This window comes from Balaenoptera borealis, assembly GCF_965194805.1.
Source record: "Balaenoptera borealis genome assembly, chromosome: 3".
NCBI lineage: Eukaryota > Metazoa > Chordata > Mammalia > Artiodactyla > Balaenopteridae > Balaenoptera > Balaenoptera borealis.
The window spans coordinates 65,906,828-65,934,351 of record NC_138866.1 but is presented as its reverse complement, the minus strand read 5'-3'; the positions used below and the strand labels follow the sequence as shown (position 1 = coordinate 65,934,351).

Here is a 27,524-nt window from a genome sequence, read left to right as displayed (position 1 = left end):
ATGCTGTACGTCCCCATGAATTATTTATTTTATAACCGTAGGTTGGTACCTTTTGACCCCTTTTACCCATTTTGCCCACCCCACCCTCTGTCTCTGGCAACCATCAATCTGTTCTCTGTATCTATGAGCTGCTTTTTTTCTTAAAGATCATATGGTATTTATCTTTCTCTGCTGAATTCTTTAACTTAGCATAATGCCCCCAAAGTTACCATGTTGTTGCAAACGGCAAGATTTCATTCTTTTTATGGCTAAATAATATTCTGTTCTGAGTAAATCACATTGTATTTATCCATTTACCCACTGATGGACACTTAGGTTGTTTCCATGTCTTGGCTATTGTGAATAATGCTTCAATGAACATGAGGTTGCATAAATCTTTTTGAGTTAATGTTTTCATTTTCTTCAGATAAATACCCAGGAGTGGAATCGCTGGATTTATATGGTAGTTCTATTTTTAACTTTTTGAGGAATCTCCATACTGTTTTCCATAGTGGCTGCCCCAATTTACATTCCCACCAGCAGTGCACAAGAATTCCCTTTTCTCTACACCCTTGCCAACACTTGTTACCTTTTGTCTTTTTGATGATACCCGTTCTGACAGGTGTGAGGTGATAGCTCATTGTGGTTTTGATTTGCATTTCCCTGATTATTAGTGATGTTGAGCATCTTTTTATGTACCAGTGCAGATTTTGGTTATATTATTTCTTTGTGCCTCAGTTTCCTCATCAGTGAAATGAAGATAGCAATAGCTGCTCAAAGGATCATTGCAAGAGTTAAATGCATTAATAAATTTGAGCACTGGTACCCTGTAAACATGATATAATGGATGATGTTTTCATCACCATCATTCATATCACAGTCAGAGAAAGGAGACATGGAGGGTAAGAGTCTCAGCTAAGACTCTCAAACCCACTACCAAGGCAGGGCTGTCCCTCACAGCTCAGGGGCAAGAGGATCAAATGGGTACCTCTATTAACCCAGAAAGAAGATGCCTCTCCTTTCCCACCACCTCTTTCTGTCATACCCCAGAGTTACTTTGCTAGAGGCTCATATAATGTCACTTCTTTAAACTGTATTTTCACTTATTTTATTTCCTGTGAGAGCTGTTTTGTTGTTACCAAAATTAAGAAAGCATAAAGAAAATATATTTTAGGTTAAAATAACATGCAACTCTTTAGTTATGCCTATAATATCCAAAGGGCATGCAGTGCAATTCTTTGACAGAAAGAGAAAGGGGAAAGGAAAATCATACACCACATGTATACACACACACACATATTAGAAGACATGTGGGATCTGGAAGATTGTACAAAATTTTTCTTTAGTTTCGGTCTAAAAACTATCTAGCCCTTTCTATCAAGCCCTCCTCTCTCATTTCCCTCCATCCACATCTCTGGCTCCCAACTGTTGGAGACTTGTTTTTCTCTCTCTCCCCTTTTTGCAGCCTCTTGGCTTCGTCCTGGGATGTCTTAAGTTCGGCTCCTCAGAGGCTGCTGCTGAGATAAGGATCATGTGAAAGAGATTTATTAGGAAGCATTCCCAGGAAAAATGGGCAGGGAGGTCGATCAGGAAGGGAGGTATAGGAAAATATCAAGTGAAGTCCCACAGAGTTGCTCTTGGAGAGAGAGGAGGTCATACTTCAGAGTTGTCTTCATCAGGAAGGGATGGGCAAGGCGCTGGAATATCTTCCATCTAATCAACAGTCATTGGTTGTTAAGTCCTCCCCCTCCCCCTTTCCCTCCCCAGGACAGAAATTCCCCATCACTTCCAGCTGTCTGTGTGCAGGCCTGAGGGTGGGCCTTTACATGAGAAGCAGGTGCTGGCTGTTGGGAATGAAGGCACAGCTGAAGCTGGTGTGTATGAAGGTGATAGAGAGATCTGAGGGGAAAGGGGGCAGCTCCATTGGGCGGTTCCTGACTCCATCCTGTAAGAGGCTGCATGAAGTCCCTCCTGAGCCGGGCTGAGGTGGCTTTAAATCCTTCTGAGTGGAAAGTCTGCAAAACAATCACCTTTCTGTTGCTTGTGTGCACTGTCTCTTTGGACAAAGCTTTGATGTTTCATGCTACACAGGGTCTGGTTTTTTATTTGTTTTACTAAACTCAGCGAAGGGAAAGAAAGGTGGGTTGAACCCCCAGTCTAGATCCTTTTCGGGATCAGAGTTTTGAGGTGAGAGGAGAGTTGTGAGGTAACCCTCCATGGCACGGGTGAAAGGAAACAGGGAGGAACATAGAGAGCATGCTGTCCGAACTCCACGTGTCAGAAGGTAATTTCAGACAAGACGTTCTCCCTAATGAGGGAAGTTGGGTTTCTGGCCTACAGGTGGAGGGTGAGGTGCTTGGCTGCGGGGAGGGGGGAGCGGGGGGCTGCTGGCAGCTGGCCCCTGAGGCAGGGAACTGGGCCACTCACCTTCAGTGTCTCTTGGCAGAAAGGCAAGGTACTTCCTAATGGAGACTGATGAAGCCGGAACTCTGAGAGATAATGAACTGAAACAGGATTCCTCGCTGAAATGAAAGTCAGGGCTGGCGATAATGAATGCAGTTGTCTCTATCGAGCCTAGAAGCTGTACTCTGCGTGGAACTTTGTGAAATGAGGCCTTCCTTGTAGAACGACAGATTGTGAGGAGCGGAATCTATGTTTAAATTGCTGTTAAACTGAGCTAAGCAAAGCCAAGCAATAGCCTTCCAACTCAACAGATTAGTCCTGCAAGCAAGGTGCTTGGAAATGTCTAAAAGAGGCTTGAAGCCTTCTCAAATCTCCTGGCAACCTTTGAAAGGAAACAGTTGTAAAATTCCTCCTGCCAGGTAGGAGCTTAAGCATCTCAAGGGCAACCTGCGACTATTGTCCAAGGTTGTTTCTCTGAATGGAGGGACATCCTCAAGTTGGAAATTTGTGATATTATGGGTAAACAAAAGAAGACAGAACCCTCAGGTGCAAGAACTTTGGAACTCTAGAGAGACATTTTCCTGAGCTGGGAAGTATCAACAAAATATCCCAGACTTTGGGACACAGTAAAGAAGGAACTGAAGGAATGTTTATTCCATAACAAGGTCGGATAACAAGTCTACTGATCCTGAACTCCCAGTATGACTCCCAACATCACTAGCTTTTCTACTGTGCTGAATGGAAAGAGTTGGGTCTGGATCAGAGAGATGTGCTCTTGAGGTAGGATATTTTATTGATTTTTAAACTGATATTTATCTGTATAACATTTGATATTTGCATTGTCGTTCACTAAATTTTTAACTCCTGCCCTACGTGACTGCCAATAGTATGTACAGTCTGTACTTCAGGAAATTTTGTGTAGGTTGGATTTTTTAAATCAATCATAATTTTGATGGTTTAAGGCAATAATAACACCATACATCTATAAATCGCTTCTACAATTTACAGAGCATCTTAGTATATTTGGTATCAACTGCCACAACATCTTTGTGAGGAAGTGTTGTCATCTCCATTTTCCAGATGCAGGAACTAAGATTCATGAGGGTGCAGGGGCACACTCAACCTTCCACTGCTTCCTGGCTTGTGTTCAGAAGTCAGTTCTCCTTACTGCAAATCTCATATTCTTTTTTAAAATTCAGTACTCATTAATTAAATTAATTCCCTTGTAGAATAAATGCTCATTATGCCAGGTTAATTTTTCTGTTTAATATGTATAATGTCAACAAATATTTCTTTTTATTTATCATATTATTGTAAAGTGAGGTATACCTATAGTGGGTCAGCATTGAATGAGTATCAACTAAGACTGAAAGAAGGATTATTTTCCCCATGTTGTGGGTAAGAGAATGAAACAACAGTAAGGTTAAGTGAATTTCCTAAAGTCTTGGTGAAATGGTAGTATCAGTGCTGACTGTTTCAAGCCTCCTGGTTAGCCCATAAAACACCCCTATATTTTCTATTCTTGCTTTGATAGACCGGTTATTTGCAATACCCATAAGAACATTTCCAGTAGAAGCATAATATGTGACCTTACACAAGACTCAAGGGCAGATCCACATGTCTGTGCTTTGAAGGTTACACAGTTTAACAGAACAATTTTAAGAAAAAGAATACAAAATTAGTAAGGGACTCTGAAGATTAAGCTTCATGAGCTTCACAGTAAATCCACCTCTGCCACTAGCTGGTGGGAACGCTCCAGACTCACCACACTCCACCTCCCAGAGTTATACTATCCCCATGGGCAGGAATGAATTGATTTTTATCTCCCTTCATTGGTGAGGACACATCCTAGACAGATGAGGTAAAGCCGCAATTGAGGACAAAGATATTGAGAGCAGCTGGCCATTTGAAATGCATTCAGGTCTCCAAGGCCAGATAAATTACTTTCCAGGGAACCAAAACAATTGAAATATATGATTAAGGGACAACTTTTTTTTTTAAATTTTATTTATTTATTTATTTTTGGCTGTGTTGGGTCTTCGTTTCTGTGCGAGGGCTTTCTCCAGTTGCGGCAAGCGGGGGCCACTCTTCATCGCGGTGCGTGGGCCTCTCACTATCGCGGCCTCTCTTGTTGCGGAGCACAGGCTCCAGACGCGCAGGCTCAGTAGTTGTGGCTCATGGGCCTAGTTGCTCCGCGGCATGTGGGATCTTCCCAGACCAGGGCTCGAACCCGTGTCCCCTGCATTGGCAGGCAGATTCTCAACCACTGCGCCACCAGGGAAGCCCAAGGAACAACTTTTTAACAGTTTTTGAACAAGTTACCAAGGAATGAATAGCCATAGATCAGAGGGGGAAATTGGTACCCCCCAATTTCAGAGGTGGACTCTGCAAACTGCGGACTGGTGATCTTAACATTAGCCACTGGCATATTTCTAGAATGGGTTATCTAACAAATAGTTTGTTAAAATGTAGACAGGGGAGACATGATTGCCAGGTTCTAAGATGGATTTAGTAAAAAGAAATCATCACAAATCAAGTTCATTTCCACTTTCTAAACTGAAATATTAAACCCAAAGGTCAGGGGAATATGTTTGGGTTTTAGAAGGCTTTTTGACAGGCTTTTTCATGATATTTTTTCAAGCAAGTTGGAGAAATGTGGATATTTAACTATGAAATAGTTAAATAGATTGGTTTGGTTGACTGATAGAGTGAGATGAATTAGTGCTGAAGTGAAAGAATTGCCCATTTCTTTTCAGCTCTTGTTCAATGGGGATACAAAGATGAATAAGACAGGGCTACTGCCTTCAAGACTTCAGCAGAGGAAAATGATATATAAGCAACTAGCTATGATCATTCTGGAGAGGGCTGTACCAAGGATAGATACAGGAAATGGGATGACTGAAGTAGAATCACTGGGGTGGTGGGTGGGAGAGCTTTATGGCAGTTAGCAATGTCAACTGATACAGAGACCATCTTACAAATTAGTGAGGATTTCAACTAGAGAGGAGATAACTTGGGGAAGGTCATTGAACCAAATGACTTTCAGGTTCTCTTTAAAGGCTAAGGTTCTGAGTTTGTTCATGGTTAAATCACAACAGCTGGTCTCAGCACAGCCAAGCCTGGCCAAAACTCTGAGCTTACGTCTCCACAGCCAGACTGTGGGGCAGGGGAAGCAGAGCTGCTGAGGGTAGGTACCAGAGTCAGCTCGGAAACCACATTTATGCTAGGAGCAAAGGACAGGGAAAGAAAGCTTGTTAGCTTGTTCAGATTATTGGGATCCTCCTGAAAGGGAACATATTTGGCTATTTAAAAAATTACAAGCTAAAGGGTCCGGGAATTAAAGGAGACTTGTGGTCTAGCAAAGGAAAGCTGGCAATACGGGGGGGGAAACCCTCCACTCAGAGAGATTGAATTTATGCTAAAGAGTGCTGAAAACCTCCACATTCCCCTCATTTCAAAGCTTTTTCGTGTCATTGAAAAGACTGATTCTGCTTTTCTAAAGAACACTGTGGGTTATTTATTAATGTTCATAAGAAATATTTCTGTAATGCTACCTCAGGGTTTGAAACCAACCTGGCTGGATGAGGCACATCTAAAGTCTAAAAATCCCAGTAATGTCAGCCTTGTTTCCTGTGCAGAGCATGGTTTAAAATGAAATATTAAGTCATTGAGTCATCTAAGTACCTGGAAACAATTCACATCCGACTGGGAAGAATTTATTAGAAAAACACATCCCGGTCCCCCAGCACAGGAGCCCACAGCTCACCATGCACAGTTGTCAACAACAGAGTTCTGTTAGATTCTCTCACTGGCAGCTGTCCTGGCCTAAATCTAAACTCTGACCAGGAATCTTCTCCACACCCCAAAGTCACCGTAACAAGATAGCCACCCCTCCTCAAAATCGTTTATAAGTGTCTCTCCCTAGGGGCTCACCCTTTCTCAGATTGACACCCTCCTCTAAGGACAAAAACTGGGCATGTGGTGTGAGCGAAGCCCTTTTCACCAGGCGGTCCCTAATTACGCACGGCCTTTCTCCAGCGCATTCAGCGGCAAAGACCAGCCAGACAATGAACCCATGTTCAGGGCTCTGGATAATGCCGGGCATTTAATGCGGTTGAATATTGCAGCCAGGGCCTTCCTGTTTCCAAACCAGTCAATAGAGGTGCGGGGCCCTGAGTGTGTTTCCCAGCCTTTTGCCATCCCATGGAAAACAAAGAGGAGTTTGATGTCTGTGCCCTGAATACTTAGCACAAGATGCTGAGGTCCAGCCATCCCTCTGCACGGCAGTGGAAGGCTGTGTTGCTTGGGCAGATCGGGGTAGAGCTCAGTTTGGTAGGCGGCACCATGCGCTGTACTCACAGGTCCACAGAGAGGATGGTCTCAATGTGACTGAAAGGATCTTTGGTCACAAAATAGTATCTATTTTCCCACATAAATACACAAACATTATACTTCTTTCAGGAACAAAAATATTAGTTGAATTTAACCGTCCATTTTCATACCCTGGCATTCCATGTTTTATTGGTAAAAACCACCTGTGTTCTTTGAAAATTTAATGAAACAATATTAAATAAATAATCCAGAAGTAGCATAATAAAATGCCAGTACGTCCAGGCTGTGACTCTGTTCTGAGAAATGGGTGATGTGTAAATCTTGCTTTCTTTCTATTCAAGGAACTACCCTGCTAGTCTGAACATGTGAAAATCTAGCTGGGATGGGCCTTAGACCTTTGGCACTTGGTAATAGAAAGAGAATACAGATTTGTACATAGGCAGTCTCTTCATTTTATCCATAATAGCTTGGCAGTCAGATCATTCCCACATTTTGGATGAAAATGGAATGCTATGAATAGCAATAAACTGTGTGAAACCAATGGGCTGGAATGTTCTGTAAGAGAGACCTCAATCCATCCCTCTCCCATCCCCCTTCCTCCCCACCTTCCATTTGTAAGAAACACTATCCCAAACATCTCAGGCAGCTAAGAATGAAAAGCTACGGAGATGCTATAAAATATGTATGCTTGTGCTCCTCCTCAGACCATGTCTAGCAAGTACAAAGGACTTGTGTGTTCTTGGCTAGGAATATATAGATGGATAGAATCGATAGGTCAGTAGATACAGACAGATAATTACATTATCATTTAATAACTATTTATGGCAAGAGGCCGTTTAAGTAAATAGAGGAAAGCCAAGGTGACAATCCTAGAAATGATCAAGCTACGTTAAATCTTTCAGTTCTTTGAAAATACTCTTCTTTCATTCTCCCTAACACCCATAACCAGCTAACTCAAGGTCTTATTTTAAGAAACACCAACCATGGGAAGCATTCCATGATCTCCCAAGCCTAGGAGAAGAGTTGCCCTCGTTCTGTACCCTGTAGCATGCTATTCGCTCCCGGTCAGAGAGTCTTCATTGCCAGTCTGTGTTGTAACTGCTTGTTTAACTATGTTTCCCACTGGCCTATTAGTTCCCCATCTTTCTCACACTTTGATCTCCAGCGCAGATCGTGACACACAGTAGGTATTCAATAGGCATTTGTTGAATGAATGATCTCACTGTAATTCAAGGTCACCCTACTTTGTAGAGCCAACAAGTATGAATTGTGCCCCTTTTATGTGGGAACACCATGCTCTGTCCTGGTTCTCCTGAGGTCATTGAAGGATATGAGCAGTGGCCCTGCTCTCAAATCCCTTGCAGATGAGCCAGACAAATGAGACAATCAGAAGCTCATCAAGAGCCTCTTTGAGCTGCTAATTTCAGCTGAAATTCAGAGGAGCGAGAGAGCATGGGGGCCTAGGAAGTCCTGTAAGGCAAGGAGTGAAGGGGACTGCAGCTGGGCTGGAAGGAGGGGGGGAATTTGATTAGGCAGAAAGGGTGAGGCGGGCACTGCGGAAAGGAGGAATAAGAAATGGAGGTGGGGATGATTCTGGCATGAACAGGGAACAGGGAGGAGGCTGGCTTAGCTGGAACAGAAGGTCCAGATTCTCCACGAGCTGTAGAAGCTGGAGCTGGATTACAGAGGATTTGGAAAGCCAGGCAGAGGGGTCTGGGCTCCAGACACTGCATGACAGGATATTGATGTAAAACTTGGATTGGGAATTTCGTGATAAAAAAAGTCGTGAAGGAAGAAAGTCTTATGGTCATGGCAAGGAAAACCTGAAGGGGAGAGAGCTGTGCTGAGAAGGCCACACTGTAGCCATTGCAATTATCCAAGAATGAGATGACATGGCCGGGGCTAGGGTGATGCAGGAATGGGAAGAGGGGAAAAGGAAAACATTCTGGAGAAAGGAATGGCAGGCTGGCCTCAGCTAGAGGCATCTTAAGCTTTTCAAAAGCCACAGGTCTGCTTCTTCTGAAGGTACAAGTGGCTGCACCCTGGGAACCAGTGGCCAGGGGCTGGATGGCCAATGAGGAGGAAGGGGATGGCTTTGAAGGTCATCGTGCTGTCCTGGCGCCCCTCGTGGAGGTTGCCGGCCAACCTTCCCTTCCCCAGGGCTGTGCTCCTGTGCAGCTTTTACTCACTCCCCCGGCAAGCACAGGAGGGTAACCTTCTCCCGTCGGCACCACGCTTCTGTCTTCCAGGCGGGCGTTCAAGGGCAGCTACCTTGCAGAGCTTCGAGTGTCTCCAGGACAAAGAACCCAGGCTGTGCTGGAGGCTTAGCTGAGGGCAGGACTGTACCAGGGGTCGCTGGGGAAGAATTCGTTTTTAAAAATATGCCAGCCTTTGACTGCCTTCTCTAAGGCCTCAGGGTTCTGCTTTCACACTTCCCTCTAACGGCTTTTCATCGTGGTCTTGACAACCGTCACGTGAACGTATTACGTGAAAAGAAAAGGTGCCACTTTTCCAGAATGTGCTCAGGAGGAGTAGCCGTTTCCCTTGTGTCCCCACTCGCAGCGAAACTCCTGATCTGGAGAGAACTCGGGGCCTGGTTGCCATGATTTATCATCCTGGTGTCTTTCCCGGACAGCCTGCCTGCTCCCCCGGTTCAGCTTTTCATCATCATTTCGGGGCTGTTTGCTCAGCCTTCACTATTGCTGTTGCAATTGTGTTTTGGACCTGACCTCCTGGCAAGCCATGGGCTTGGCTGAGGGAGCTGGCAGAGGCTGAGCCCAAGCTCCTGAGGGTGGGAGGAGACAGAGACACAGGTGTGTGTTTTCTGGGCCAAGAAGGGGATTCATTGAGCAACCAGCTTTGATGCTCTTCTGGAGCATTCTCCGGTGACCAGGGTCCTCTGTGGTGTGGCTCCCTGCTTCATCTCTCCTTAATTCCAGCTCCCCCTTCAGACTTCCATGCTTTTGTCACCTCCCAAAAAGATGATTATAATTCTCTCCAAATGGTGCTTCGTTTGAAATAAACTCAAAAGCAGCCCTGAGGGCAGGACACAGCTGCCTGCTTCCATTTAGGAGCCAGGGCCCTGGGAGCCAGAGTCCACTCCATCTCCTCCCCACCGCCCCCTTCACCCCTGGCCTGAGCCTACGGGCTGGCGAGACAGCAGAGAGATGGAGAAGAGGAAAGAGTTTTGGCCTGGACGTCTGGACATCCCGGAGTCCAGAATCATCTCTAACCAACTTCTCCTGTGTTGCCTACTTTATAAGAACAAAACCACCAGCCTCTGTCTTGACCCAGGAGGGATGGATTTAGCTTTATTGATCATGTATTATGTGTCAAGCTGTTTACAAACCCTGTTAATCCTCAGGACAGCCTTTAAGAAGTAAATAGTTGTATCCTAAATTTATGGTTGCTCAGAGAGAGAAAATAACTACCTAAGGCTGCACAGCTATTAAGTGCTAAAGCTGGAATCGAGGTCTTCCTAACTTCTCTTATTCCACACTGCCTCTGAGAAAGGATGGGCCAGCCTGTACACTGGCTCTTTCTGATCCGTACTCAAGCATGCATATTAGAAGGCTGTTATTGACATAAAAATATATATATATACCTTTTGAGTCCCTTCAATGTAAAGCAAGAAAATGCTTCTAGCTTCTCAGAGGAAAAATGCCATAGAAAACTCAACTTAGGTTCATAGTGGTTCTTGCCCACCTCTCTTCACGGCTATTTTGATGACCTTATGCTAGGAACCATTGGGCATCATGTTTTCTACTGTCAGCTCAGACAAGTCTTGAACCAGAAGAGCCTGAAGGCTGATCCCAGCTGTCTCCTGTGTGTCAGAGAACTCATCATGCAGCCTGTCTGGGTTCCAGTTCCTCCACCTCAAAGGAGAAACTGAAACCCATGCCCTACGGAGCTTTGCTGTGAAGATAGATGCAAACATTTCAGGTTTACAAAGGTGCTACTGACAAACAAAAAGCTATACCCAGGTAATTTTCTGTTGTCCCCTCCTGGGAAGACAGGAGAAGAGAGATTTTTCCTTTACCAGCTTCCCTTTGTTTCAGAAGAAACAAATCCATCCTTCCTTGTCCCCGTGTCACCCCTAACCCAGGAGCAGAAGCAGTTTGCTCCATCAAATTGTATAACACTAGCATTTTCCACATGGGCAGGCGATCTTGGGGTACAAGCAGCTTACAGCACAGGCATGTCTTCTGGGCAGACTCAATTATTCATGGGGCCTGGTGCAGAATTAATGCTGTTTCCTTCCTCCTTCAATAAACTGGCTGCTCTTCCGGACTCATGCTTTGGGATAACAGACTTTGCCAGGTGACTTGACTTCTTAGCTTAGCCTCTCGGGCCTCTTGGAAAACAGGACCTTTTTCTGTCTGGGTCTCAGATCCAGCCCCAGGACATTCCTTGAGTTAGGCTGAGACTGCTCTACACGCACCCAACAAGCTACATAGAAGGCTTGGGCCACACCACAGATCTCAGCCGTCTGTTGGAGCTCCTCCCGGGCCCCATTCTCATCTTCCTTAAATGACCTCACACTCTTTCACCGCCCTGTCCTTCCTACGCTCCAGCTCAGCCATAACTAATGGCTTATATTACGTCTCTCAGCACCAACCACCCAGTAACGACCGCATGAAATACAGTGTTGACAAGGATTCTGAAGCTAAGCCTCAGTTTGGTGGGAAAGAATAGCCTAGACTTGATTAGCGGTGTCTGTCATGGGCACGGGAGGAAGGGGGTCCACATGCATGTGAGGTACTTGCTGTCTCTGCACCAGCATTTTAAGAGCTTGTTTCCCTGGCCTCACATCAAATGTTTTTGTTTTGTTTTGTTTTATTCTTTATTCAGCTCACATATTTTCCCCTTGGATGTGCAGTACCATTTTTTCCCCTGATAAGAGTAGCATATTTAAAAGCACACATTTACATTTTATCATAATTGCCCTCCTCAATGCAGTGATTCTTGGAGAAAGGGTACTCTTTTTGCCATTGAGTTCTGTAGAAAATTTTGCTACTAGTAGTTCCCTCCTATTTCCTTGAGAAGTTAGAAAAAGAAATGGGAACATATATTTTATGGAGACAGGTACTAGAAATTTATTCACTCACTAAATAAGTCTTTATTGAGTGGTTATTATGTGCCAGAACTTCTAGGCACTGGGATACAAAAAAGGAAAATGACACCGACTCTCTCTGCAAGAAGCTCACATTCTGGCCTGGAAAAGCCACACGTTAACAACTGACTATAAACAGATCACAAAGCCTTGCCACCTCTTCTAAGGGAAGCTGCCATGATGTTCCTGTAACTGGAGAATTGTTCTCACCAACTTTCATTTTCTAAACAGGTTAAGCTGTTGAAGGAAGGAAGTTCAGAAGGAAGAACTAACCTCCTCCACGTTGTTATCTATCAGTGAGTCAGTTCCCAGTGTCAAAGTTCCCATGGTGCCTTTAAAGCACTCTCAGGCAAACACTGCTGAACTGGGCTAATAAATCTGACTGAGGTAGCAACCAGCTATTTGGCAATAGTCCTCAGAATCACCCTGTTCAGCCTGCACAGATTCCGGTGCTCAGGAGTTGGCTGCCCAGCCTGTATCCTGAATCAGCTCTGCCCTGGGCTTGAGATCTTCAGGCTGTGCCTCCTACTCCCAGGGTAACCTCAGATTTCGGGCCTCTTCCTAAAACAGCACTTGATGTTTCCTCACGTGAAGTCCCGTGGCTGACGCCACTGCCCATCTTCAATGCTGCCTTTTCAGACCAAGCCTAACCTCCTGTCACTGACCTGGCATGCCCCAAATTCCATTTCCACTAAGAGTCATTGCACCAGAATGGGTCACCCATGTAGCTGCTAAATGGTGCTAGAGCATGGGATAGGCCTGAATTAGTTTGGTGATATCCAGGTATTTCACATTTGCTTTCATTGTGATTCTGGGCTGAATTTCAGAGCTCATCAACATGTTTGGCAATCCAGAGACTCAGCCTTGGCCTGGAGAAGGCTGAAGCCATCTGTTCTTTTAAGTGATAGAAAGGATGAGACTGAATTAGTTAGAACCAGGATAACACAAGGAATGCTTTCTGAAGAGCATGACCAGGTAGACATTTTGCTTTGTGTGCTTATGCAGAAATACATAAAACTGTGGAACGCAATTATCAGAAAACTGTTGTCAGAGACAGAAACTGAGTTAGTGGTTGCCAGGGGTTGAGGGATAGAGGATAGGGAAGAATGTTACAGAGTTTTGGGGAGAGGTGGTAAAAATGTTCTCAAATTAGATAGTGGTAATAATTACACAATTACACAATTACACAATTCTGTGAATACACTAAAACCCACTGAACTGTATACTTTAAAAGGGTGAATTTCATGGTTTGTGAAGTATGTCTCAATAAAGTTGTTACTTAAAAAAAGAAATCTATGATGTGTAGCAAAGACAACAACCAGTAACCTGGTATACATTTAACACTTGCTCAGCATCTACTGTATGCAGCAAGCTTTGTCTGAAGCATGAGAGGCATTCAGAAATGAGACGAACAAGGAGTTTGTAGCTACGAGCAACCCATAGATGCAACTGAAACTCCTCCTTGCCCACATCTGGGGCTCACCTGGGTATTTGTAGCCTAGAGTCAGGTGTAGATACCTGTCCAGCCACAGTGGTCACCTTTGGACTTTCTACCAAGGAAAGACTGCCTGTCTTGGCAACCCTGAAGCCCTTTCATCTCCAGGGAGTGTTTCACTGATGAGCTGGCTTATCTCACTCATTTGTTAGTAATCACAGGAACAGAACAGTTTGTAATGAATTTTTATCTTTCCCTATGCTTGTGGGAGTCATCCAGGCCTTTCTCTCGGGCTCCATAATCAGAGCCCCAGAGCTAATACAAGAAGGAGAATGCTAATACAAGACGTCCTCCCAAGTGGGTGCACTCCTGCAAGGTGGGATTACCTGGCAGTTCCAAGTCCTTAGTAGGCCACTGTACCCAATTTTCATCCTCACCTTGAGAGGCTAAGTCCATAGAGTGGCAGTCACGCTCCTGGACAAAGATGAGGCCCTACCTCCACTTCCTCTCTGGGAGACCATGTCTGCCTTGGCAGGGACAGTATGTTATTTATGTGAGATCATTCTCAGCCATGGTACCCAACCACACCTCCATCCACGACCAAAATTAAAAGAGCTTGGAAGCAATCTTCCTGTCCTCCACAGCTTACATTTTCTAACTTCCAGAAATGTCCAACATCTGGCCCTCAGCCTTCCCTCCAAACCAGAGCAAGCCCAGGCCTTGACTGACCCCGCCTCCCACCCCACCCACAACATACCAAATACAACCCACTGTCCAACACCCACCTCTCTCCTGTGGAGCAAAACCAATTATAACCAGATGAGAATTTCCACTTGTGCCAGTGAGCTCCCAGACAGGAGAAGAAAGGGACAACTTTAGAAAGATGTCATCTAGTATGGAGACAGTTACGAGTTCACATCCTGGGAGCCAACTGGCTGTAAACTGAGCCTAGACTCCTGCTCTGAGATACATGTGTACATCCCTCAGGGATGGGAAAGCTGTGCAGACAAGCACAGCCCTAGTGGTGTACTTGGAAACTCTAGGAACAGAGAGGAGGGGGCCTGTGGGAGGACACAATGACTCAGGGCATCTAGAAACTAGACACTTCCAGTTTGGGGGCTGTCTGGGGAGTTGGGTGGGGCTCATTACTTCTTCTTTAAGGACTTGGGCTAGGTGGGGAAGCTTACTTGGCAGAGGAGATAGAAATACGAAAGTTCATTTTTATCTTTGATGAAGTGAAACTTCAGCTTAAAAAAATTCTGTCGTGACCGGAGCCCTTCTCACAGATAAACACAGAAAAGCGCTGTTGGCTATTGCCATCCACCCTCAGGAACTGTGCCTTCAAAACACACTAGGGGGCAGTTTGAAGGTCATGAACAGGTCCTGTCCAGCTGTCTCATAGGAGAAGAAAACAGGCGAGCAGAAGAGGAAGAGTTTAAAATAAGGGGGCTCTTAAATAGAGCTATAAAACTGGGTGGCAAACCTAGTCCAAGGGTTAAAAACAAGCTTTTCCTCCAAAGTTTCTATGGCAACTAGATAAAATCTACAGCAAGAGTGTAGTTAATGAAATATTTCTTCTAGATCAACATGTAGCAATAACTAATGAAGGCCGACTTTGTGCAGGGATCCAACACAGGTTACATTTTTAGCTGCTTCTGTTTTTTTCCGACAAGAATTAGGTATGGAGTTTGGTGAGACTCCATTTACTATACGCCCTGATATCTCTTTCTCACAGCACAGAGTCTAGAAAGCGGGGGCAGATACACTGGTGTGGATCCAAATCACTTGGACTGGAGAGAAACCTTCTCCCTCCCTCCTTCCCCGCCCCCATCAACAATTTGGATTCCTTTGACACACACTCGCAGTGTTAATTTGGACATTTAGCATAAATGCTCGTGACTGACTAATTTTATCTGTACATAAAGAATAAACACAATCTGGTGAGGTTAGCTGGGGGCTACTTATGTTGTACATGATGAAGAAGCAATGAGAATGCTTGGACTTGGAGGCCTTGAAATGGTATTTTAACCTGGTCAGTTATTAGCAGTGGGACTTTGGGCAAATTATTTACCCTGTGTCCCAATCTCCCATAAAATGGACCTGAGGAAGTGCCCACCCAAAAGCTGGTTTGAGGATTAAAAGAGGTTAAAATGTATAAAGGTGCCTAGCAGCAACTGGTATAGAGTAGGTTTTCAATAACAGCTTATTGAATCTAATTAAATTTCTTTGGCTACAAATCACTTTAGGGTTTCAGAGGAGCTCCACTATGTTTCTTACCAAGAAGACTGAATCCCAAATCCTTTCTATTAAGGTGGCTTCTCAGAGAACAGTTTTAAGATATGAGATTATTCTAAACATGGAACACATAATTGGATAATAATAAAAGCGGCTAACACTATTGACACTAATTTTGTGTCAGGCATTGTTCAAAGCATGGTATATGCATTTGCTTGCAATCCTCACAGAACACTATGTGGTAGGCAATAGTATTATCTGTTTAACCAATGAGGATATCGAGGCACAGAGAAGTTAAATTCTGGATAAAGTCCTGGATTATTTAAGTTACCACCACTACCACCATCACTGTCAACACTAACATCACATGAGCCTGACATTGTGCTAAACACTTTATGTGTATTATTTCATCACATCCTCATAACTTGGTATGACCACCTTACAGATGAGGACAATAAGCCTGTTATACTAAGTAATTAGTCCAAGATCACAAACCTAGTATGTGTTGTATTCACCATTCAACATAAGCAATTTTGCCATCTGTAAATAAAGACAGTGTTGTTTTTTCTTTTCAGATCTTTATGCTTTCCATTTCTTTTTCTTGCTTTATTGCACTGGTTATGACTTCTTTGTTCATTGATGACTAGAAATGGTAAGAGTGGACACTTTACCTTGTTCCCATCTTAGGGGGAAAGCAGCCAATATTTCACTGCTAAGTATATTTGCTGTAGGTTTTTATAGATGCTGTTTATCACACTCTGGAAAATTCCCTTCTAGTTCTCATTTTTTGAGAATTTTTACCACAAGTGAATGTGGAATGTCAAATGCTTTTGCTCCTCTATTAAGATGGTGATATGGCTTTTCTCTTTTATTCTGTTAAAATGATGAATTTCAGTGATTGATTTTCAAATATTATGCTAACTTTCAATCTGGAATAAACCCCACTTGGTCATGATGTATTATCCTTTTTATATTGCGTTTGATTTGCTAGCATTTCATTATGAATTTTTGTTTCTATAATTCATGAGCTATATTAGTCTGTAATTTTCTTTTCCTTCATGTTATTGTCAAGTATTAGTATCAAGGTTCTTCTGGCCTCAAAAAGGAGTTGAGGAGTATATGCATTAGGGTTCCAGCAGAAAAGAATCTAGTAGGGTAAATATATGTGTATATAGATATGTATGTGTGAGTGTGTATGTGTGAGTGTGTGTGTGTGAGGAAAGAAAGGAAGGAAGGAAGGAAGGAAGGAAAAAAGAAAGAAAGAAAAAGAAAGAAAGAAAGAAAGGAAGGAAGGAAGGAAGGAAGGAAGGAAAAAAGAAAGAAAGAAAGGAAGGAAGGAAGGAAGGAAGAAAGGAAGAAAGAGAAAGCAAGGAAGAAGAAAGAAAGAAAAGAAGGAAGGAAGAAAGAAAGAAAGAAAGAAAGAAAGAAAGATGGCTATATTGCAAGTATTGGCTTATACTTATTGGGTGCTGGGTAATCAAGTCCAAAATTTGTAGGACAGGCCATAAAGAAGAGCAGGTTGGAAACATCTGGGCAGGAGTTGAAGTTTCAGTCCACAGGTAGAATTTTTTCTTCTTCAGGGAAACCTCAGTTCTGCTCTTAAGGTCTTTGTAGCTGATTGGGTCAGGCCTACCCAAATTAGTGAGGATAATCTCCTTAAAATCAGCTGATCATAGCTGTTGATCACAGCTACAAAATACCTTCAGAGCAACACCTAGATTAGTGTTTGATTGAATAACTGGGGACTATTGCCTAGTAGAGTTCACATAAAACGGATCATCACAGTCTATCCCTTATCAATGTGACGCTCATATATATCTCCTTAAACTATAATTTCCAAATAAAGACAATAACAAAGCCCTACTTTTGCCTAGCATGATACAACTATCCTGTATATAACCAAAAATGCACTGATCCTTTCTCCAAAAGAGGATGAAAAGGTCTTGGGTGATGTTCACTCTTCTCCCTGATATCCTCTAATTTAAATACTGTTATGTAAAGTTAACTATTAATATATCTATGTTAGGTGATATGGGGATAAGAGAGGGAAGAAAACAAACAAAAATATATACACACATATACATAAACATGTTTAATAAAATAAGCAAGAAATACTCATAACAATTATAGTCCTCATTTCTGTAACTGGTCACGTAGTTATAGCTAGTATTTATAATTAGCTTCTTACACTACATTTCCATATTCCTTTTGTTTGCAGCAAGCACCTTAGCTGATTGTGGTTCCTTGCCTCATAGTGTGATCCAAACCTTCATTCCTGTAGGGTCTGTCTGGACCATTAGCAGTCCTGCTTGAATTGGATTGTTCTAGTTTTCCACTGACTTCAATCATACAGCATGGTAGTACTAAGAGACACCCTGAGGGATTCTTATATTCCAGACATTCTCTTCCTTATATCCATTGTGTAGTACCAGCCCAGTTTCCCCTTGATAATCAGGATCAATAACTCTAGCCAGTATAGTAACCCTCTTCTTTGCCTGTTGACTCAGAGGCATGAGGAGTCCAAAGTGGCTGAATGGCAGTTATACCTTCCAGTTCAATAGAATCATTGTTGTGTCTCCTGGTAAAAGCATTTCTCCCTTTGGAACAAAGATCAACAGACCAATAAAGCATTAAATCACAGGGATGGGAAGCAAACATTTTACAGGTGGATCACTAGAGTTAATAGTGAGTGGTGCTACTCCCATTTCCACCCCTTGGTTCTTAGACTCATGAATTCTGACTGTGGGAGAAACAGCACCACATACTGTATGCTGATTTAAAGCATACATAGCCTCTTGGAGGATATTGCCATAGTCCTGCAAGGTATTGCCACCTAGCTGGCACTGGGACTAAGTTTTCAAAAGGCCATTCCACCACTCTGTCAAGGCAGCTGCTTCAGGATGATGAGGAACATAGTTTGACCAGTGAAATCCATGAGCATGAGCCCATTGCCACATAGCCCATCGCTGTGAAGTGAGTCGCTTGATCAGAAGCAATGCGGTGTGGAATACCATGATGATGGATAAGACATCCCGTAAGTCCATGGATGGTAGTTTTGGCAGAAGCATTGCACAGAGGTAAAGCAAATCCATTTCCAGAGTAAGTATCTATTCCAGTAAGAATAAAGAACTGCCCCTTCCATGATGGAGGTGGTTCATTGTAATCAACTTGCCATCAGACAGCCAGCTAATTAGCCTGGGGAATGGTGCCATATCAAGAACTCAGCGCTGCTGCTGGCCGATTGGGTCTTCAACAGTAATTGTATTCAGGTGGGCCTTGGTGAATGGAAGTTCATGTAGCTGATCTCATGCATAATCTCCCTCATTGCTACCATAGCCACTTTATTCACGAGCCCTTTGGAAAATGGCAGGAGTGGCTGGAAAAAGAGGATGACATGTATTGCAGAAAGGGTTATTCTATCCACTTGATTATTAAAAAATCCTCCTCCGCTTAGGTCACCCTTTGGTGAGCATTCACATGAAACTCAAATATATTCACTTTATTTGCCCATTCAGAGAAGTCTATCTACATACCTCTTTCTCAGACTTTATTGTCACCAATTTTCCATTCATGTTACTTTCAAGCTCTTACCCATGCAGCCAAACCATTGGCCACAGAACATGAATTACCATAGACTTGAACCTCTGACTATTTTTCCTTCCAAACAAAATGAACAACAAAGTGCACTGCTTGAAGTTCTGCCCACTGGAAGGATTTCCCTTCACCACTGTCCCTCAGGGATATCCCAGAAAGGGGCTGTAGTGTTACAACTATCCACTTTTGAGTGACACCTGCATATAGTGCAGAACTATCTGTAAACTAGGCATGAGTCTTCTCTTTCTCAGCCAACTTATTGTAGGGAACTCCCCATGAAGTCATAGGTATGGCCTAGGGGAGAGAAGGTAATGTGGCAGGAGTGGGGACCATGAGTATTTGTGCCACTTCTTCATATAAATTACTTGTGCCTTCGGGATCTACTCAAACCCAATCTTGTATATACCACTTCCATTTGATAATGGAGTGCTTCTGTGCAAACCCAACCTTAACGGCTTGGTAGGTCAGACAACACCCAGTTCATGATGGGAAGCTCAGATTGCATAGTAACTTGGTGGCCCATAGTAAGACCAGTGTGATGTCTTCTGGAAGGGAAAGGTGATCAAGGTACTGTGGACTAAATTATGACACAGGACTGGAGAGTTGCTATACCACTGAGGTAGGACAGTGAAGGTGTATTGCTGGCTTTGCCCCCTGAAAGCAAACTGTTTCTGGTGTTCTTTACTTAATAGGCTTTGAGAAACAGGCATTTGCCGGATCAGTAGCTGCATATCAGGTGCCAGGGGGAGTGTAACATTTGCTCAAACAATGAAATTACATCTGGAACAGCAGATGCAATTGGAATCAGCACTTGGTTAACTTTACAATAATCATTTGTCATTCTCTAAGATCCATTTGGGGGTTATACCTCCTGCTCTGTTCTTTTTCCACAGGATTGTTTTGGTAATTCTGGGCCTTTTATGATACCATATAAATTTTAGGATTATTTGTTCTAGTTCTGTGAAATATCTCATGGAGAGTTTGATAGGGATTGCATTAAATCTGTAGATTGCTTTAGGTAGTATGGCCATTTTAACAACATTAATTCTTCCAATCCAAGAGCATAGAATATCTTTCCATTTCTTTGAATCATCTTCAAATTCCTTTATCAATGTTTTATAGTTCTCAACATGTAAGTCTTTGACTTCCTTGGTCAGGTTTATTCCTAAGTATTTTTTTATGTGATTTTAAAAGGGATTGTTTTGTTACTTTCCCTTTCTGATATTTCATTGTTAGTGTAAAAAAATGCAACTGATTTCTGTATGTTAATCTTGTATCCTGCTACTTTACTGAATTCGTTTATCAGTTCTAGTAGTTTTTGTGTGGAGTCTTTAGGGTGTTCTATATATAGTATCATGTCATCTGTATATAATGACAATTTTAGCTCTTCTCTTCCAATTTGGATATGTTTTGTTTCTTTTTCTTGTCTGATTGTTGTAGCTAGGACCTCCGATACTCCATATGCTTTTGAAGAGAATGTGTATTCTCAGTTGTTGAGTGTGGTGTTTTCTAAATGGCAACTGCATCTAGTTAGTTGATAATTTTGTTTAAATCTTCCTTGTCCACTCTGGTTCTTTAAATTGTTCTATCAATTGCTGAGAGAAGGGTATCAAAATCCCCACCTATGACTGTCTATTTCTCCCTTTAGTTCTGCCAGTTGTTATTTCATAAATTTTGAAGTTCTGTAATTAGGTAAGTATACATTTAGAATTTTTATGTCTTCCTGATTTCTCCTTAAGAAATATCCTTTTAGGAAAACATAGGCAGAACACTCTATGACATAAATCACAGCAAGATCCTTTTTGACCCAGCTCCTAGAGAAATGGAAATAAAAACACAAATAAATGGGACCTAATGAAACTTAAAAGCTTTTGCACAGCAAAGGAAACCATAAACAAGACCAGAAGACAACCCTCAGAATGGGAGAAAATATTTGCAAATGAAGCAACTGACAAAGGATTAATCGCCAAGATTTACAAGCAGCTCATGCAGCTCAATAACAAAAAAACAAACAACCCAATCCAAAAATGGGCAGAAGACCTAGATAGACATTTCTCCAAAGAAGATATACAGATTGCCAACAGACACATGAAAGAATGCTCAACATCATTAATCATTAGAGAAATGCAAATCAAAACTACAATGAGATATCATCTCACACTGGTCAGAATGGCCATCATCAAAAAATCTACAAACAATAAATGCTGGAGAGGGTGTGGAGAAAAGGGAACACTCTTGCACTGTTGGTGGGAATGTAAATTGATACAGCCACTATGGAGAACAGTATGGAGGTTCCTTAAAAAACTAAAAATAGAACTACCATATGACCCAGCAATCCCACTACTGGGCATATACCCTGAGAAAACCATAATTCAAAAAGAGTCATGTACCGCAATGTTCATTGCAGCTCTATTTACAATAGCCAGGACATGGAAGCAACCTAAGTGTCCATCATCGGATGAATGGATAAAGAAGATGTGGCACATATATACAATGGACTATTACTCAGCCATAAAAAGAAATGAAATGGAGGTATTTGTAGTGAGGTGGATGGAGTTAGAGTCTGTCATACAGAGTGAAGTAAGTCAGAAAGAGAAAAACAAATACAGTATGCTAACACATATATATGGAATCTAAGGGGAAAAAAAAGGTCATGAAGAACCTAGTGGCAAGACGGGAATAAAGACACAGACCTACTAGAGAATGGACTTGAGGATATGGGGAGGGGGAGGGGTAAGATGTGACAGGGTGAGAGAGCGTCATGGACATATATACACTACCAAATGTAAAATAGATAGCTAGTGGGAAGCAGCCGCATAGCACAGGGAGATCAGCTTGGTGCTTTGTGACCACCTAGAGGGGTGGGATAGGGAGGGTGGGAGGGAGGGAAATGCAAGAGGGAAGAGATATGGGAACATATGTATATGTATAACTGATTCACTTTGTTACAAAGCAGAAACTAACACACCATTGTAAAGCAATTATACTCCAATAAAGATGTTTAAAAAAAAAATCCTTTTAAAAAATCTGTGATAATACTCTTTACTTTGTCTGATATTAATAAATCACAGCAGTTTTCTTTTGCTTACTGTTTACATAATATACCTTTCTCCAACCTTTCACTTTAAGTTATCTCTGTGTTTATATATATCAAGTGGATCTCTTCTTGACAATATTTAGTTGGGTCTCACTTTTTAATCTCTCCTTTTTAATTGGAATATTAGTTCATTTACATTAATACAATTATTAGTTTCAAGTATATCATCTCATTTTTTTCTCTAGTTGCCAAATCTGTTTTTTGTTCCCCCTTTCCTGACTTCTTTTGGATTAAAGAAATACTTTTTAGTATGTTAGACCACATGATTGTCTCATAGATCACTGAGTTTTGTTCATTTTTTAACCTATCTTTTATCTCCAGAATGGATAATTTCTATTTGTCTTTCTTCAAGTTTACTAATAATTTTCATTTCATATATTTGTACTTGTCAGTTTTAGAATTTCCATTTTATTCTTTTCTGTATTTTTCATCTCTCTGCTGAGATTTCCCATCTGTGCACTAATTTTAACCATCTTTTAAGTCCTTTAACATAATTGTAGTAGCACTTTTAAAGTACTTGTCTAATAATTCCAACATCTGGAATATCTTGGTTTTTTTCTTTCTTTTTTTTCCCTCTATTTCTTTAGTTTAGGTCATATTTATCTTTTTCTTTGCATACCTGGTAAATTTTTCTTGTAACCTGGACATTATGGATGATACATTATAGAGACTCTGGATTATGTGTTGAGTGTTGGGTGTAAAAAGTGTTGAGTTTTGTTCTTATGGGTAGTTAAGTCACTGGTAGATACTTTCTGGTTCTGTCAGACTCAGTTTTGTTTTTTGTTAGGGGAGGACTGTTTTGGTTTTGAAGTTAGTCCTTACTCTATGATATGATTCTTACTCTTAAAGTTCTTATTTCTCAAGTAGGAACTGTAATCCTAAAGCACAGTCTTTCTCAGGTCTCAACTGAATTCTGGACTAGAACTCCAATATCTACCAGTGCTACACAACCTTTGGCATTACCATTGGTATTACCATTCAGCTCTCAGCCCTGCAGCAATCAATCTCTGCTGAGCCTCATGGAGTCTTGCCCTGTGATGTGCAGCCCCACCCATACCAAGGACCCATGGTGAATCCCCACACAGACTTTTGGGATCTCCCTTTGCACAGGTTCTTCTCTAGCATCTGATCTCACACATTGTAACTGTTTCAGCAGCCTGGAACTGTAATCTCTGCTTTATCTGCTCATTCTGCTTTGTCTACATCTCCTCATATTATGGCAGAAGTATGCCCAGGGCAGAAAGCTGGGGCAATTCTGGGGTTCATTTCATGCTTCCCTTCTCTCAAGAGTTGCAGAATTACAAGAATTATAGTCCTATGCTCCCTATTGTTCTTTGCCTGAAAACAGTTGCCTCATTTGTCTCGTTCATTGTTATAGTTTATTGCAGTAGGAAGACGAGCCAGGTATCAGTTACTCTGTCATTGTGGGACGCTGAAGTCTCTGAACACATCATCTTAAAACCATTTGGAAATATGGAATGCTTGTATGTGATGTTTGCCAATGAGAAGACCAAGCTTCTGTAAAGAAAAATATGGCTATTTTCTATCTCTTTTAAATGAATATTCACCCATCCAATGGCTTAGAAGTATTTACACTTTTTACTTGGTGTGTACCAAATAAAAGATAAAATCAGTTCAACCAGTATTTTTGCTAACCCACATATAGGGCCCTGAGAGGCTGAAGAAAAAAAAAAAACAACAGAGCCCTAATGTCAAGAAACTTTTACTGTACTAGGAAGGACAAGTTAAATATGAAGACAAGGCTGAATACAATTACATACTAAGACTTGTTGGAACAAATAGGTGAGACAAGTCTGATTTAACTTCCCCTTCTAGCTGCAGGAACACCTTAGCATCACACATGCTTCCTCCCCCACACCTAACCTAAGGGTATCAATCTACAGATAGTGCTTCGCCAGTGAGATTTCCCTCTAAGGATTTGAATTAAGAGACTCAGCGATTGCAGTCAGATGGTGCTCTATGAAATGCTATGGAATTATGTTCACTTTCACTTCATCCTGGCTGATCCTCAAGTGGGTATTTTACGCCTCTAAGATGTAGAATCATTTAGGGTAGCACTAGCACTAAATGAAAATCAGAATACTAGGTTTTAATTCCAGCTTAGCTAATTCCCTTGTGGCCTCCCAGCACCTTGCCTCGCTCTCCCTGTCTGTATAGAGAATCAATATTGAAGGTCTTAGTCCTTGTTTCATATCAGACTATTGTTATAAGAATTAATGAGATCATGTTCATAAGAGGATTTAATATCTGCATTGTGGTAAAATATCAGATTGTAAATCCACCCAGCAATTGTTGCCATAATAATTATAGTAAGCAATAGAGAATCTAAAGAGAGAAGTGGTTTTATACTTTTGCTGTAATTGTGAGGAAGGTTGGGAAGTGAGAAGGAGGGGGCAGAGAAATAAAAGCTAGCCTCACTTTGACTTAGATGGCATCTGACTCTCCCTTGGAGGTAGGTGGAGATAAGAAGAGTCTCAGAAGGTGTAATTTCCTAATCCTTTACTCTGCATCACCACAGCCTTCTCACTGTCCTCTTTGAGAGAGCTGAAAACATCTCTGTCCTTAACTAAAGCTTTCCTATTTGTTGGGATGAATGGTGACATTTGGTGTAATGGTAGCGCAGGTCAGGTTGAATAACTGCTTTGCTGTAAAGGGATCCTGCAGTAGAAGGCAGAGCTGTAAGAAACACAAGACAGGAACAGTATTAAATTTGCAATGGCCAATGAAATGAGAGCTCATTTTGCATGTTTTGGATGATTCGTGTTAATGTACAGGCAGCGTTCTGACATACATTGGCAGAAGTATCAGGCAAGCCTGCATGAGGTGATAATGTTCCCCATGAAGGAAAAAGTAGGGGCCAGAAGGCAACCAACTATCATAAAAGTAATTAATTGTTTTACTTTATAATGGTCTGGCAAGATTGCCTTTAAAAAAATGAATCATGGGCTTCCCTGGTGGCGCAGTGGTTAAGAATCTGCCTGCCAGTGCAGGGGACATGGGTTCGAGCCCTGGCCTGGGAAGAACCCACATGCCGTGGAGCAACTAAGCCTGTGCACCACAACTACTGAGCCTGCACTCTAGAGCTCGCGAGCCACAACTACTGAGCCCGCGTGCCACAGCTACTGAAGCCCGTGCCCCTAGAGCCCATGCTCCGCAATTAGAGAAGCCACTGCAATGAGAAGCCTGCGCACCACAACGAAGAGTAGCCCCCGCTCGCCGCAACCAGAGAAAGCCCGCACACAGCAACAAAGACCCAAAGCAGCCAAAAATAAAAATAAATAAAATAAATAAATTAAAAAAAAAAAAAAGAATCATACAAATGGGACCATGATGTCACACAGGCTGTCCATTGAGACACAAGAAACTAGTTCCTGCTATAAATTATGATAATGAGTTAGCTTTTAAAATGTTTTATGAGGTTAAGAAGTGCAACGTCAAATCATTTTTCCTCAATATCTCATTGCTTTGAATGCCTTTCAGAAGACAGAGGGTAACATTTCCTTTCAAAAATTCCTTCCAAGTTTACTGGCTGTTGCTTTACCAATCAGGTCTTTCTCCAAGGATGGTTTTAGTGCATGATTTTCATGACTCAGCTTAAAATGAACAAGACCCCATTGTTGGCTTTCTTGTTTTTGCACCAGCATTATTGACAAGATCTGCATAACTCTTGGGAAAAGGTCTGTTGTCTAACCAAGCTACTATGGAAACCTGATCCAGGCCATTTAGAAGCCTAATGCCTTTTCCTCTTGAATTTGTGAAAAATTTTGAGGCTGGTAAAACTTCACTCAGAAAATATTCATCAGGGCAGAGGGGTACAGCTTGTTCACTACACTTTGCTTTTCATCTTAAATCAGCTTTGCAAATAGACTCACTGGCCCAGGGTGAGAGACGGGCAGTGCTGCCCAAAGGGTCATTGTAAAAAAGCATGCAGCTTTCACTTATTTTATTCCTTACGTTCTGACTGGGCAGGAGCAGAGAGAAGCAAGGGCTTGGCTTCTTTTTTTTTTTTTTTTTTTTAAAGCACACCTACATAATTGATAGCTGGAAAAAAATTGAAGATACCTATTTTATATCAATAATTAGCTCTATATGTAAGAAAAAGAGTTGAAACTTTACCTTAAACTTCCAGGTTCTAAAGAGGAGCCCAGAAATGTAGTCTATATTCTGCTCTCTCAGGAGAATTTTCCTCTTCCCACCCCCTTTCTCTAGGTATCACCTGAGAAGGGAAAGAACACACTGGAAGGCAACACCAGGAGTGCCCCAGCTGTGGCTGGTCAAGGACTTTCCTCAATAAATTCTTCAGGCTGTTTCCCTTCCCTGTTTATTGCTGAGTATCCTGAGGCCTGAAAAGGGTGGAGGGAGGCTTTACTTTCAGTATCTTTAGGTATAAATCTCATCTCTGTGCAACAAGCCTTGCAAAATTTATAATGTGGTTATTCGTCATTATTTATGATTCATATACACTTAAACTTTATGACAACTCTGACCACAGTCATCTCTCCTGGAACATGGACCAGAGGGAGAGAGCCATGGGGACGTTTCATGTGAACACTAACAGGATTCCTCACAACGTGACAACTGGGAACCGAGTATCTGTGAGTAACAGTCTCCTTCTTGGGATGTGGGATGCAGGATGAGCCCATGCTGTGCCGGGCAGGGTACAGAACCTGAGGAGATTGGAGCCATTTCATATTCTCCTTTCATCCTCCTCAGAGGTGATAATATAATCGCACCATTATCTGAGGTAATTGGGATAACTCAATGCACAGAGTCTACCCCTAATTCTTGCCAATATTTCAAGCTCTTTTTCCTGCCAGATCTTTTATACAGGCTGGAAATTCAGTGCTATTGAGGTTTATGTCTCCCCTACCCTTTTGCTCAAGTTCTGCAACCTTATCAATAATGCTGGTGCAGGCTTCCCTGGTGGCGCAGTGGTTGAGAATCTGCCTGCCAATGCAGGGGACACGGGTTCGAGCCCTGGTGTGGGAAGATCCCACATGCCGCGGAGCAACTGGGCCCGTGAGCCACAATTACTGAGCCTGCGCATCTGGAGCCTGTGCTCTGCAACAAGAGAGGCCGCGATAGAGGTCCGCGCACTGCGATGAAGAGTGGCCCCCACTTGCTGCAACTAGAGAAAGCCCTCGCACAGAAACGAAGACCCAACACAGCCATAAATAAATAAACAAATAAATGAAAATTTAAAAAATAATAATAATGATAATGCTGGTGCAAAAACAAAGCGAGGGAAAGGAAAAAAAGCAGGAGTTTGAACAGTCCAATGCTGGATTATCTGCCCTCGGTGAGGTCATTCCTGG

The 27,524-nt window shown here is 42.3% G+C and overlaps 1 protein-coding gene and 1 long non-coding RNA gene across 4 annotated transcripts in view; one reads left to right on the top strand and one right to left on the bottom strand.

Moving 5' to 3' along the window:
* Window positions 1-16,928, top strand: part of NUBPL (NUBP iron-sulfur cluster assembly factor, mitochondrial) — a 438,815-nt gene extending 421,887 nt beyond the window's left edge. For all 3 annotated transcript variants that reach the window (XM_082384184.1, XM_082384183.1, XM_082384182.1), the window contains one exon: window positions 1,747-16,928. The gene's annotated coding sequence lies outside the window, so the exon portion shown is untranslated. The remainder of the gene's footprint in view (window positions 1-1,746) is intronic.
* Window positions 4,398-27,524, bottom strand: part of LOC309625139 — a 479,966-nt gene continuing 456,839 nt past the window's right edge. The window contains exon 2 of the long non-coding RNA XR_014242346.1: window positions 4,398-27,305. This is a non-coding gene — a long non-coding RNA (uncharacterized lncRNA). The remainder of the gene's footprint in view (window positions 27,306-27,524) is intronic.